The 12,815-nt window shown below is 44.9% G+C and overlaps 1 protein-coding gene across 3 annotated transcripts in view; it reads left to right on the top strand.

Annotated features, from left to right (window-relative positions):
• Window positions 1-12,815, top strand: part of LOC119859806 (rho GTPase-activating protein 7-like) — a 114,848-nt gene that overhangs the window by 25,193 nt on the left and 76,840 nt on the right. Inside the window, exons 1-2 of one of the 3 annotated variants that reach the window (XM_043491010.1) lie at window positions 3,954-4,075; window positions 8,843-8,921. The exons of 1 other annotated variant lie outside the window; for it this stretch is intronic. The gene's annotated coding sequence lies outside the window, so the exon portion shown is untranslated. Of the gene's footprint in view, window positions 1-3,928; window positions 4,076-8,842; window positions 8,922-12,815 lie in introns of those variants that run through there. One more of the 3 variants, XM_043491008.1, reaches the window with a different exon arrangement.

The following is a 12,815-nucleotide window of genomic DNA, read 5'->3' as shown; positions in this document are numbered from 1 at the left end:
TCATCTCGCTTTGTTAACAATTGTGATTAAAATAGAGATAGAGGATGTATGTGGATGGATGCTTGGTGTGGATAATAACTGAATGATCAGGAAGGTGCCAGCCTAAGAATCCAGTGTCCATCGGCTGAAGAAGGCGTCAAGTGGAAATAACCGGAGGGCAGACTGGAATCCACCCAACAGCCTCAAGAATGGGAGAACCAAAGAACAAGATAACATCTGGCAGCACGGAGCCATCAGGAATGTGCCATCTGCTGATTGATTCAGCAACAGCATGATGAAGCAATTCCCATAGACTGGCATAGGAAGAAATTCCTATAAAAATGGACTTTAGAAAGTGAGAACTTTGGGGTCTGATTCTGCAAACCAACTTCCAGGAGCATCAGATGTGCATCTGACAAGACCCTGCTCCCGCCTCATGTCCAGGCCACCTGGCCAGTGGCTTGGCATGAGCAACTCTAAGGCTGGTAACTATGATAACAACCTTGCAGAACCTGTGTGTGTGTGTGTGTGTGTATGAATGAATGTGTGAATAAATATGAGATTGAATGGAATGTTATAGCTATAACTAACTGCTTACTAACGGGTTTCAGAATAGCAGACATGTTAGTCTGTATTCACAAAAAAGAAAAGGAGTACTTGTGGAACCTTAGAGACTCACAAATTTATTTGAGCATAAGCTTTTGTGAGCAGTGAGCTGTAGCTCACGAAAGCTTATGCTCAAATAAATTTGTTAGTCTCTAATGTGCCACAAGTACTCCTTTTCTTAACTGCTTACTATGATTCTTTCTGTATTCATAATAAATGTGGTATTTTGCTTTTTCCCCTTTAATAAGAGCCTGCTGCTTTTTATTTTATTGGTATAACACAGGTAGGTGCTGAAGAGAAACAGTCAAACAAAAAAGAGTCCCATTCAATTACATCATATAAAGGACAGACAACTAAATATTGACAAATGTTATAAGTACTTCTGTACAAATGCTAGAAGTCTAAATACTAAGATGGGTGAACTTGGGTGCATGGTATTAAATGAGGATATTGATACACTCAGCATCACAGAAACTTGGTGGAACGATGACAATCAATGGGATACAGTAATACCACGGTACACATTATACAAGAACAACAGAGTTGGTCATGCTAGTAGGGAAGTGGCACTATATGTGAAAGAAAGCAGAGTTAAATATAGTAAAAATCTTAAATGAATCAAACTGTACCATAGAATCTATGGATAGAAAGCACCTTAGAAATACAAGAAATACAACACAACTATATTAGACACTACAAATACTCCAGCTACTACAAAGCCTCAAAACAATGAGCCACTGATGTCCCAGGTGAAGTGAATGGGGAAAAAGAGGCACCAAAATGAAGCTATTTCATCTCTCTCAGTCTTTATTTTTCCTTTTCATTGCATTTTTAATTAGACAAATAATGTTAGATTACAGCTACAGTCTGTCACCCCAGGTATGTTACCCAGCTGTAACAAAAATTTCTGCTGAAATGCTTCATAAAAAAGTTCCACAAACATGAAATAAAAATATCTGGTACATACTAAACATTCATTCTGACTCATGTTATTCTTTAACATTTAAGGTCAAACAATCCTAATAAGAGCAATAAAGATAAGTGGTACACAGAATCAGCTGCAACATGGAAACAAATCTCTCTAGGAAGGCCTTTCCATTTTGGTTTTCAAGGTAGTCCAGAGCTCCCAGTAAGTAGGTTTTTCACCATGAATAATGCAAACTTTGGGCCAAATTCTGCTCCCCATCACACTAGTGTAAATCTGGAATAAAGCTCCAGTCTTGCTGAGATTTACACACACATTTAATTTTAAACATGGTGAGCTCAATGGAGCACTTGTATGTCTTAACAGGATCACAGTCTGTGTCCGTGGAATGGACTTCAATGTCTCCACTGGAGTTACACTGGATTTTGGATCATGTAGCTGAGATCAGAATTTGGCTCAGTGCATGTTGCTACCTCTATGATCCCAGAGATTAAAACCAAAAGGGATTTTTTCTAGTAAATTGGTCATTTCAAAATTCTTTCATTTTTTTCCTGGTGCCTTAAAATATGTCTCTCGCTGCTGCCAAAGAAAACACCTATTAGGTTTTGTAACAAGTTTATTCTACTGTTGAACTGATACATCAACCTGCACAGCTAAAGTAGCTGTTATTTATTGCAGCTGATGAGCTGGGTTTATCTCCAGTGATAAATCACAAATTCCTATATTTAGCATTTCCTCAACTTATGTCCTTATCTGGTTTAGCTCACTCCCTAAAGCCTATGCCCTTATGATTCAAGTGAGATTAGTCTATACTTAAGGTATGATCCGAGCATGCTGGAAAGGGGATCTTATCGTAATGTGACATTTAAATTCTATTGACTTGGCATGAGAGAATGTTAAAAATGTACTTAAAAGAAGATCAGAGGATTGGCAGCAGGATACAGCCATTTACTTTAAGGTCACTGCTTTGAATCTAGCCCATGCCGGAAGTTTGTCTTATCTGCCGAATGTTTTGATGGCTGATATGAACTGAGCTGTGGCTTCAGTCCTGTTGCTAGTGGACTGGTGTGTCACCATCACAAATACCACTGTGACAATTGGCACCCTTTGGGCTAATTCTCCTCCCACAGAATGTAAGCCATTAGAAGCGAAATCAGTTTGTCTATTTTTCATATCCCCAGGTGGGAGAATCTCTGTTTGATTGTTTGCAATCTCAGCACAAGAAGTGCCTATATGTGCTTGGCTCCAGTATTTATATGCATGTATATATACAGTCAAGATTTTCAGATGTGACTAGTGATTTTTGGGTGCTAAACATGAGCAGCCTTAAAGGGGCCTGATTTTCAGAAGGTGCATGCTCAGCAAAATCACTGAAAATCACTAGCCAATCAGAGAGTAGATATAAAATCTGAATGAACCTATTATCCATTCCAGGTGCTCCCTCCAGTGTAAGGCTGAGGCATGTTGTCAGGAACATGTGTTGCTTATGCTGTATCTAATTTGTGGATAAATAGAAAGTTTCATATTGACAATCTGACCCCTGGACATGAAAACTATATTCACTTTATAAAATGTTTAGATTTATGTTAAGTGCTTAAAACACTCTGTCTTTTGCTTGGAGATCACATGGTATTTCTGGGGTGTAGGCTGAGGATCTGTCCCTATACTCTTTCTCCCAACACTGAGAACTGGGGAAAGCCCAAAGAGCCTCCTCCTCCTGAGATGGGAGATGCTACTGCATTGCTATGCAGCTCTTGGCTTAACCCCTCCACATTCATTCTCTGCTAGCAAGATGGGGAAGGGAGAGCAAAACTAGAACTGTCTAGAAAGTACTGGAACTGCTGCTGTGCTGTACTCCCAGCAAAGCCACTGCATAGCAGGTTTAGGAGGGATAGCCATTTTTCTACTGTCTTGTCTGGGGCCAGCAGGTCAATTTTTTCTTTCCTGTGCTCCAGGGTTTGAAATCCATGGCACAGCTCTTTCAAAGCTATCTCAGCAGCTGATTTAACCTTGAGACCTTTGTGGATGAGCAAGTCTATGTATAATTACACAAAAAAGCGATGTTAAAAGAATGTAGGTTGCAAAGTAAAACCCTCAAAAAGTTAGGAAATGCCAGATTTATGGTCGCAAAAACCTAGGTTTGTTTATTTATGTATTTATTTTAAAGAAAACAATAAAAAGAAGTTCTGTTATGTGCAACTGTACATCTCCTGCCCAAAACACACATCACCAGTAGGGTCTGAACCCTCATGTCTAGCACTGTAGTATAGACTGCTACTACGTGAGCTCTAGCACTAACAGCACCAGCAGGAGAAGGCTATTATTCAGAGCAGTAAGGGTTGCTGGGTCTAGGATATGGTCTGAGGGTAGCACAGCTGAACCTGGCTGTCTCTCTTCCCCACACCCAGAGTTGGGTGATGTCCTGCCCCAGGTGTTGTCCCAGAGAGGGGATTGGCTGCTAGCACCACATGCTGGAGAGTGGTTGCCCGGAGTCTGTATGGTGTCTTTTTCTCCTGGCCTGAGATCTGAGGGAGTTCCTGCCCTATGTGGTGTCCCCTGGTCAAGGTGAGACAAAGGGGAGTTTAATGGGTCACTAAAGCCATGTGCTGAGTCTGTTGGTGAGCAGGGAGAGGAGCCTCGCCTGCCTCTTTCCCCAGCGCATGTTCTGCCAACACCCCCAAGTTCCTAGTATAGCATGTGCTGCCGCTTTGGCAGTGGCCTCAGAATGTTCAGTGATTTTGGCAGGCTGTCAGAATTTCCCTGAGGAATGCAAGTCAGAGAAGGGAATTAGTGATTTTATCTATCTCAGCTAATTCTACGTAAAATTTCATGGGACAAAGAAAAGGCATTGCTGGAATCCCCAAGGGGATTCCAGCTATCCCATATCAAAGGCTTGCTGCAAACAATAGAGGTTTGACAATTACTCAAAGAAAAGTTTGCAAGAATGCTTTATAGTGGAAAGTATTAGGCAATCTTAATATACCAGCTCTCCCAGAATATCTGTGAGACTTCTTCCAATATCCAAGAGCATTTCAACCAGAAGCAAATAGCTTTTGGGAGGGGCGGGAGTTTAAATCTATTCCTTCCTGGGAATCAATGAGAAGCTTTGCTGGGCATGCTCAGCATGAGCACTGTGACTTTAAAATATAATTGTTGGTGCTTCCCCCCCCCCCAGTCCCTCCTCCATGAACTAAGATGGAGAGCTTAATGCTGTAGATGAAGATATAGCCATGTACACACTTCCTCCTAAGGTTCAGTTTATCAGGAACTGGGCTATTACTAGGAACCTCTTGTGGAACAGATTATATAGGTAAGGTAATTACTTTTGGGACTGACTGCTTCCAAAGCAACTTATAAGCAACTCCCCTTTCCATATTAAATAATTAGAGACCTATTTCTAATCCCTTAAATATTATGATACTTGACTAGGTCTGTGGTCATGCAAGTGTTAAGGAAAAAATCTCAGTGAGGTTATTCATGTAGTGAACATCATGGAAATATGTATTTTAAATGTCAGAAGTCATAGGCATTGTCAATACCCCCAAATACCCCCATTGTCAATACCCCCAAATTTTGCTTTTAGTGTACTTGCAAGAATAGGGCATGGAATATGAAATGAACAGTTTTGCACTGAAGAATTGACTTGCTTCGAGAGTCTAGAAATCCCAGAGCCTACTCTGGTAACTCAAGCAACTTGACTCCAGGTTTAAAAAGTTTCAAATTAAAAAATAGAGAAGACTTGGGAGCAGTGATAATGCTTGACCTTTGTGATCAAGACTATGGAATATTGTAGAAAAGAATATGAAATTTCCCTGGTGAAGGTCTGGTCTTTTCCTAAGGATTTATTTAATCACATTGCAATAGTTTTATGTACTGGTTCAATTCTCAACTCAACGGTCAGAAAGCGGGGAACAAGGGGGTTGAATGGGGGCAGGGGTTCCAGGGGGCAGTCAGGAAGGGGGGGGGTTGGATAGGGTGGCGGGGGTCAATCAGGGGCAGGGGATCTGGCGGCAGTCAGGGGACAGGGAGGGGTGGATGGGGCAGAGATCACGGGGGGGGGCGTGTTAGGGGGCGAGAAGCAGGGGGGAATCTGATAGGTGGCGGGGGCTGGGCCCACGCCTGGCTGTTTGGGGAGGCACAGCCTTCCCTAACCAGCTCTCCATACAATTTCAGAAACCCGATATGGCACTCAGGCCAAAAAGTTTGCCCACCCCTGTACTACATGACTCCAGGAGGGGAGACTGAAGTCTAAGCCCTCCTGAGCCTTGCTGCCCCAGGTGGGGGAGAGGGAAAGCCAAAACCCGACCCCCACACAGGGGGCCTATAACCTGAGCCCCGTCACCCAGGGCTGACGATATAAACTGATGCATTTCTAACCTCTTTACCCAGCATGGTGAGTTGACAGCTGCAAAAGGACTTGTATGCTATCTAAATGAGGTGTCCTTGTCAGAACCTAAGTGAACCCATATAAAAGGTTGTCATTAAGGACAGCAAGCTAGTCCTGAATGAGTGGCAGGTGCTGAAAATCAGACTACAAGATAAACTTTCAGCTAGAAATCAGGCCCTTTAACACACAGGGCCAAATTCCACTCTTAGTTACACCAGCACAACCCACATTGACTGCACTGGGATTGCACAGGTAAAACTAGGGGTAGAATTTAGCCATTGTCTTAATACTGTATAGTCCTTTCCTCTTTTCCCACATGAACTCTGGCTCCCCTGTCCTGCCCAAGAGAGCTTTCCCATCCCTCCCTCTGGCTGCACAGAGTCTGGGGCTCTCTATGCTCTGAACTCCTTAGCCCTTCCCTCGGCCTTCTCTCTTCCCCATAGTTACCATCACATGGACCCTCACCTATCTCCAGGGTAGGGCACGCAGTTCTTTTCTGGACCAGCCAGTACCTAAATCATCAGGTAAAAGAGTGCTATGGAGTCAACAAGCCTTGCCAACAGGCACATGACTTTTCAGTGCCCAGTCTCTTAATGAGCTGAAGAGTGGAAGACAGAAAACCCAGCTCTAAGCTTAGGTATCCCACTCTGCTGCCTGATAATGTTCAGCTGTTGCTTTGCTAAGTTGATTTTACCTCAGTGCATCTCTCATGGCACTTACAGAGACACGACAACCCCTCTGCAGCTGCAGCACCCGGTAAGAGCTTGCAGCCCCGCCGCCCAGAGTATTGCACCGGCGGTGCAGTGAGCTGAGGGTGCAGGGGAAGGGGAACAGCAGGGGAGGGGCCAGGGGTGAGCCTCCCTGGCCAGGAGCCCAGGGGCCAAGCAGGAGGGTTCCGGAGGCCGGATGTGGCCCACGGGCCATAGTTTGCCCACCTCTGGTGTAGTAAATTTTGTTGTCAGAAAGGGGTCGTGGTGTAATGAAGTTTGAGAACCCCTGTTCTACATGAAAGTTTACATGTAGCAGGAACTAGCCAATTTGTTTTGTGACTCTAAAACTATGTATGAGACATCAACTCTCCGGTATGTCTCTTTTCAGTCTTTACCACGGTAGGCGTACCCCACATGCCTCCTGGGTGTGGTGCTCTGTCCCATCTAGTGGCACCGAGACCGCTTAACAGAGAGAGAGAAAATGAGTCTGCTCTACAGCTTTAGCTAAGGGCCAGTTGGCTTTTAGCTCATGCAGTAGAGCAGTGGTTCTCAAACTTTTGTACTAGTTTTGTACAAACTTTTGTACTCTGCAGCTTTCACACAGCAAGCCTCTGAGTGTGTTGCCCCTTATGTATTAAAAACTCTTTTTTTTTTAATATTTAACGCTATTATAAATTCTGGAGTGAAGCATGGTTTGGGGTAGAGGCTGACAGCTCTCAACCCCCCATGTAATAACCTTCTGACCCCCTGAGGGGTCAAACCCCCAGTTTCGGAACCCTTGCAATAGAGGCTCATGCACTAAGCTCCAGAGGACCCAGGTTCGATCCCGCCCGCTGACCACCGGGGTCTGTCGGCGTTACAAGTGGGGGCTTGTCTGGGATTTCAGCAGGGAAATCTCTGAAGCTTGGGATGTGCTTCCTCAGCTAGGGGAAGTATGTAACTCTCACACCTCCTGGGTGTGGTGGTATGTCCCATCTAGTAGCACTGAGACCACTTAGAGAGATTAAAATGAGTCTGCTCTACAGCCTCAGCTAGCAGGTAGTTGGCTTTTAACTCATGCAGTAGACCGGGGTGGGCAAACTTTTTGGCCCAAGGGCCACATTGGGGTTGTGCAACTGTATGGAGGGCCAGGTAGGGAAGGCTGTGCCCCTGCCCCCTATGCGCCCCCTCCCACTTCCCGCCCCCAACTGCCCCCTTCAGAACCTCCGACTCATCCAACCCCCCCTGCTACTTGTCCCCTGACTGCCCCCCCAGGACCCTCCCTACCCCTAACCAACCCTCCCTATCTCCTGACTGCCCTGACCCCATCCACACCCCTGCCCCCTGGCAGGCCCCCTGGGACTCCCACGCCTATCCAACCTCCTCTGTCCCCTGACCATCCCCCTGGACCCTCTGCCCCTTATCCACCCCCCCCCCCCGCTTCCCGCCCCCTTACCATGCTGCTTAGAGCAGCAGGAGCTCGCTGCCCAGCCAGAGCCAGCCACACTGCTGTGCTGTTCAGCAGAAGTAGTGGGCCAGAGCACTGGTGGCGCCACAAACTGAGGTTGTGGGGGAGGGGAGACAGCAGGGGAGGGGCCAGGAACTAGCTTCCCCAGCCAGAAGCTCAGGGGCTGGGCAGAACGGTCCCACGGGCCATAATTTGGCCACCTCTGCTGCAAAGGCTCATGCACTAAGCTCCAGAGGTCCCAGGTTCAAGCCTGCCCACCGCTGACGACTGGGGTCTGTCGGTATTACATAGGCACCCACCAAATTTCAAAACGCAGTCTGATTTTTTTTAAACAAGGCAAGGAAAACCCCCAAATCACAGAACTCATGGGTGTGAAGCTGTGATAGGTTTTCAGCTGTACATAATAAGGTTCCTTGTACTGCTTGTAGACCCTTTCATTCAAGGATTTCTTGGTGCTTCACAAAAGTCAGTTAAGTCTCTCCTCATGCCTCTGAAGAAGGTAATTATTATTCCTCCCCTATTTTACAGAAATCAAGAAACAGAGACTGACTTACCAAGTATTCACAGTGAGCTAGTAGTAAGAGCAGAGACTAAAACTACTGGTGTGTGCAGACCTGTGCTCTAACCACTATGCTCAAGTCCCTTACATGTAGCTATTGTGTGTGTCAGATCTCAGCCCTCAGACTGGGACAAGTTTTGCTTAGGAAACTTAAGAACAGATTGTTTTATTTTTTTTAAATCACTCTTTTAATTTCACTTTTGCTGTTGCTTGTCAAAACTCTGAGCAGGAGCCACTGAGGTATCTGTTTGCACGCTGAGGAAGACAGCACTGCAGCAGTTCACGTTGGAAAGGTTGTCACAACCAAGGTGAATTGAAAACTTATTTCAGTGCAAAGTTAGAGCAATATCTGCGGAATTTAAGCTCGCTAATTTGCAAAGCAAAATGTCCTACTTGCCCATGGTAAAGTAGGCAAGAGGATTTTTCAAGCTTTGTCTAAAGGTGAGGAGCAATGGCAGGATGTAGAGAGGGGAAATTCTCTGGGGACGGGGTGGTTCTCAGGGTAGTTTTGCAGCTGTTGCCAGTCTGGGCTGACTGGATGGCCATGTGACTAGCGGGGGGAGGAGAGAGAGGTATAAGGGTGATATGACTGGTCATATGCAGACTCCGCCAGCTTTCCAACCTCTGCCTTCATCACACAGTTCCCCATGGCTTCCTACCAGAGTTGTCTTGGCTCTTACTGTGTCTACTCCACGCTACAGGAAAGAGCATGAGAAAAGGGCTTTATAAAATATTCCTAATGGTTGCTGAGATTTACTCCATGGTTTGCTGTGTTTTGTCGTCTTAGGTGTTACGTCTTTTGTGGCGTTTCCTGTGTCCCGATAGCTGTCCAGCTCCCACTGTCCTGAGCTTAGGTGACAGGCCGCATCCTGCAGACCTTTGGGATTGGAGGCACAGAAGCCCCCTATTGACAATTCTTAGGATCTAGAATGTGAAAGTGTGAACTTGCATCAACTGACGGTGTTCTCTCAGCCCCTGCCAAATGACACAACTGTGTTTTTTATGCAGTTTTGTTCTGAGCAGACACAGACTGAATCTGATATACTTGCTCCAGTCCTGTCCTCCCGCAACCCCCTCCCATCTCTGCAGCAGTTGAGATCCCCATCCACGCTTGCGCCCCCTCTCGTTCATAAACCCAAATACAAGTATGTACTAGTAGTGCATAGTGGAGCTGCTGGGCCACTTGTCCTGGCAGTGCAAGTCTGCTTCTTGTTCTGGACAGTTTCCTTTTCTTCTGCCTTGTGCCATTGCAAAATCCCGACACAGTCTCCTGACCCAGAGAGAATTTCAAAGGGACCTGTTCTCTTCAAAACATTATCCTCCTGTTCTGACTTTTTTTAAAATATTTGTCATGACTTTGTCTTCCGATGCTTTGTCCACCCACTTGCTGGCAAAGGAATTCACTTCCTCAAAGGGACACCTCCCTTTCATGACCACTGCTGTGCGGCAGTCAGTGAGTCTAAAGAAACAGCTGAATTCCTCTGCACTTCGGGAAATAAACTTGTGAAACCTTTGAACTTCCTGAGTTTGGGGAATATGTTTACACATTTTTATTTTAAAGTCGGTCTTCCCAAGAGCGTGAGAGATGGCAGTGTAGTTCAGAGGACAGGACCTGATGCTGGGAGGTGGCAGAGAAGGAGCTTGCTAAAATGACACTGGTAAAAAATGCTTTTGACACATCCATCTCAGTCAAAATACTTACCAAGTATGGTCACAAGGACTTACACAGCACTTATGCAACTTTCCTACCACTTCTTTATGCATGAGGCTATGACTACAGTGCATTAACTTGACAAGGGCAAGAGAGCACTATAGTGGGTGTGTCTAAGAGCCAACTTTGCATTTCTGGAAGGAATCTAACTGTAGTGCAGAAAAACCCCTTGTATCACATGCTACATAAGGCATTTCTGAAGAGGCCAATGCCTAGCATTGATAGACAGTCCAGTCCAGCGAAGAGGACGCTAAAGTGTAATTTGAGAGACTTGAGTTCTAATCCTGGTTCTTCCGGTGACCTGCTGTGTGGCCTTGTGCTAGTTATTTCACCTCTGTGCCTGTTTCCAGTGTCACGCTTTGCCCCTTTGCTCTACTTGGAATGTAAGGGGCCTGTCTAGCACAATGGGACCCCAGCCTCTAGTGAGGCCTCTATATGCTACCATAATGCAAATAATTAATAGACTCTGATATCAGGCACCATAGGACAGTTATTGTGTAATGCCCACAGTGTGCTATGGTCCATCAATGCATACAGCAAGACAAGCCCCTGCCCTGAAGAGCTTGCATATTTAATATGATTTATAAGAATATAATGGCACTTATCCCTCTGGGATTCCTTAATTGACTTTCCCCAGTGCATCTACAATGTTTTTTCTCAAAAGTAGGAATGTTTAGAGAATTTGTCTGAAGCTCTGAGCAGAATAAACCTTAGTCTCTTTTTTCGTTAGAAGCGAAGGACTGGAAGGGAACCAATTGCAGCACTATTGTCCCTTGACCTAGTTATGTCAAGGAAGTGTGGACATGACCTACCTATTCAATAACTGGACTAAAGCTGCAAGTCTTGGGCTTTAGGCCAACTAGAGAGCACAGATTAAAAATACTGGTCTGCCCCGTCCACAGTACAATTTGCAGCTGTGTTGTAAACAGGCGATGGAACACCCCTGTTCCAAACTGGAGTCACATGTAGCATACACACAAATTCAACTACCTTCTCTATATGGACAATTCACAGATTTGTGTCCCTGCTCCAGCCTGTCGAAATTAATAATGTCAGCCTGTCTCTCTGACATCTCCCTGTGGATGCCTAGCTGGCAGCTCAAGCTCAAAATGGCTAAAACAGAGATCCTACTTTTTTCCTCCCCAAGCTCTCCCCACGCTTCCTTTCTCGATCACTATGGACAATGCCATCATTCTGCATGTCAATCAGTTCAGTAACTGGATGTCATCTTCAACTCAGACCTCACCCTGAATGTGTGGACATAGAGAATGTTTAAGTCTTGCAGAATCTTCTGCATAACTTCTCTAAGATACAACTTTTCCTAGTTATCCACACAGCTAAAACTCTCATCCATGCTCTCATCTTGATTACTGCAGCATCCTTCTCTCTGGCCTTGACAATCTTACTCTATCCATGTCCCTCCAATATGCTGCTGAAAAGATAATTTTTTTTACCCAGTTGCTTTAACCATGTCACCCCTTTCTTTGCATCTTTCCACTGGCTCCTCCTTCTCTATTGCATAAGAAATAAGCTATTTGTCTTCATTTTTAATGCCCTTCGTGGTCAAGCCCTGCCCCACCTATTTTCTCTCATTCAGAACTGAAAGGCCAAATTTTACATCTGATCAGCCCACAACATCAGCCTCATCAACCTCTTATTCAATTCTCATGCTGCCTGTCATGCTTGGGAGAAGCTGCTCATAAATATCTGCAAAATAATTCATTATCATACTTAAAACTCTACTTTGCCATGAAGCTACCAAAAAACTTGCCCCTTGCCTGTGACACTTGCTCCTCCTCTTTGTACCAAATAGCTCCAATGTATTGACCATTATTGACCATGTGGTTGTGGTGGGGATATGGTAAGTGGAGAGCATTTTTCAGTGTCTTCTTTAGGCCTCGTTATTTTTGCTTAAAGGCAACTGCTGGAGCTGTAGTAAGGCTGATGGAGTTGTTGTAACAACTCCATTTTATAAAGCTACTGAGGATACTTGTACACGTAGATAGGTAGAAGTCCATCCGTTTGTTATATAAATTGCAATAAATAATGTGGAGACTGCCTTCTAAATGTAAACATACACATTAACATCATTTAAACTCCTATCTGAGTTAAGAAAAAAGCAACAAAAGTGAACAGGGGCATGAATGGGCTGACTTTTTGTGGAAAATTAATGTGGATAGCTGGACTAAAAGGCTTCTGCCACTGGGGAGAAGCTCCTGGGGGCAGGGGCTGAGTCTTTGTTCTGCATTTGTACAGTACCTAGCACCATGAGGTCCTGGTCAATGACTGGTCAGTGCCAAAGTGCTACCACAATTCAAGTGGTTATAACACAACTATTTCCAGTATTAATAGTGTGTAAGCACCCTGGTGAGAGAGGAAATGTTCAGGGTGCCTGAACAGGAATAATTAGGAGTAGTAGCATAGCCAAGGACAAAAGGTATCCAGGATATTTAGGCTATAAAGGTGCAACATATGCATTAATTAAAGTTGT

Source organism: Dermochelys coriacea, chromosome 8 (genome assembly GCF_009764565.3).
Source record: "Dermochelys coriacea isolate rDerCor1 chromosome 8, rDerCor1.pri.v4, whole genome shotgun sequence".
NCBI classification, from domain to species: Eukaryota; Metazoa; Chordata; order Testudines; family Dermochelyidae; genus Dermochelys; species Dermochelys coriacea.
The sequence above is the reverse complement of the archived record's forward strand: the minus strand, read 5'-3'. Positions and strand labels throughout refer to the sequence as shown.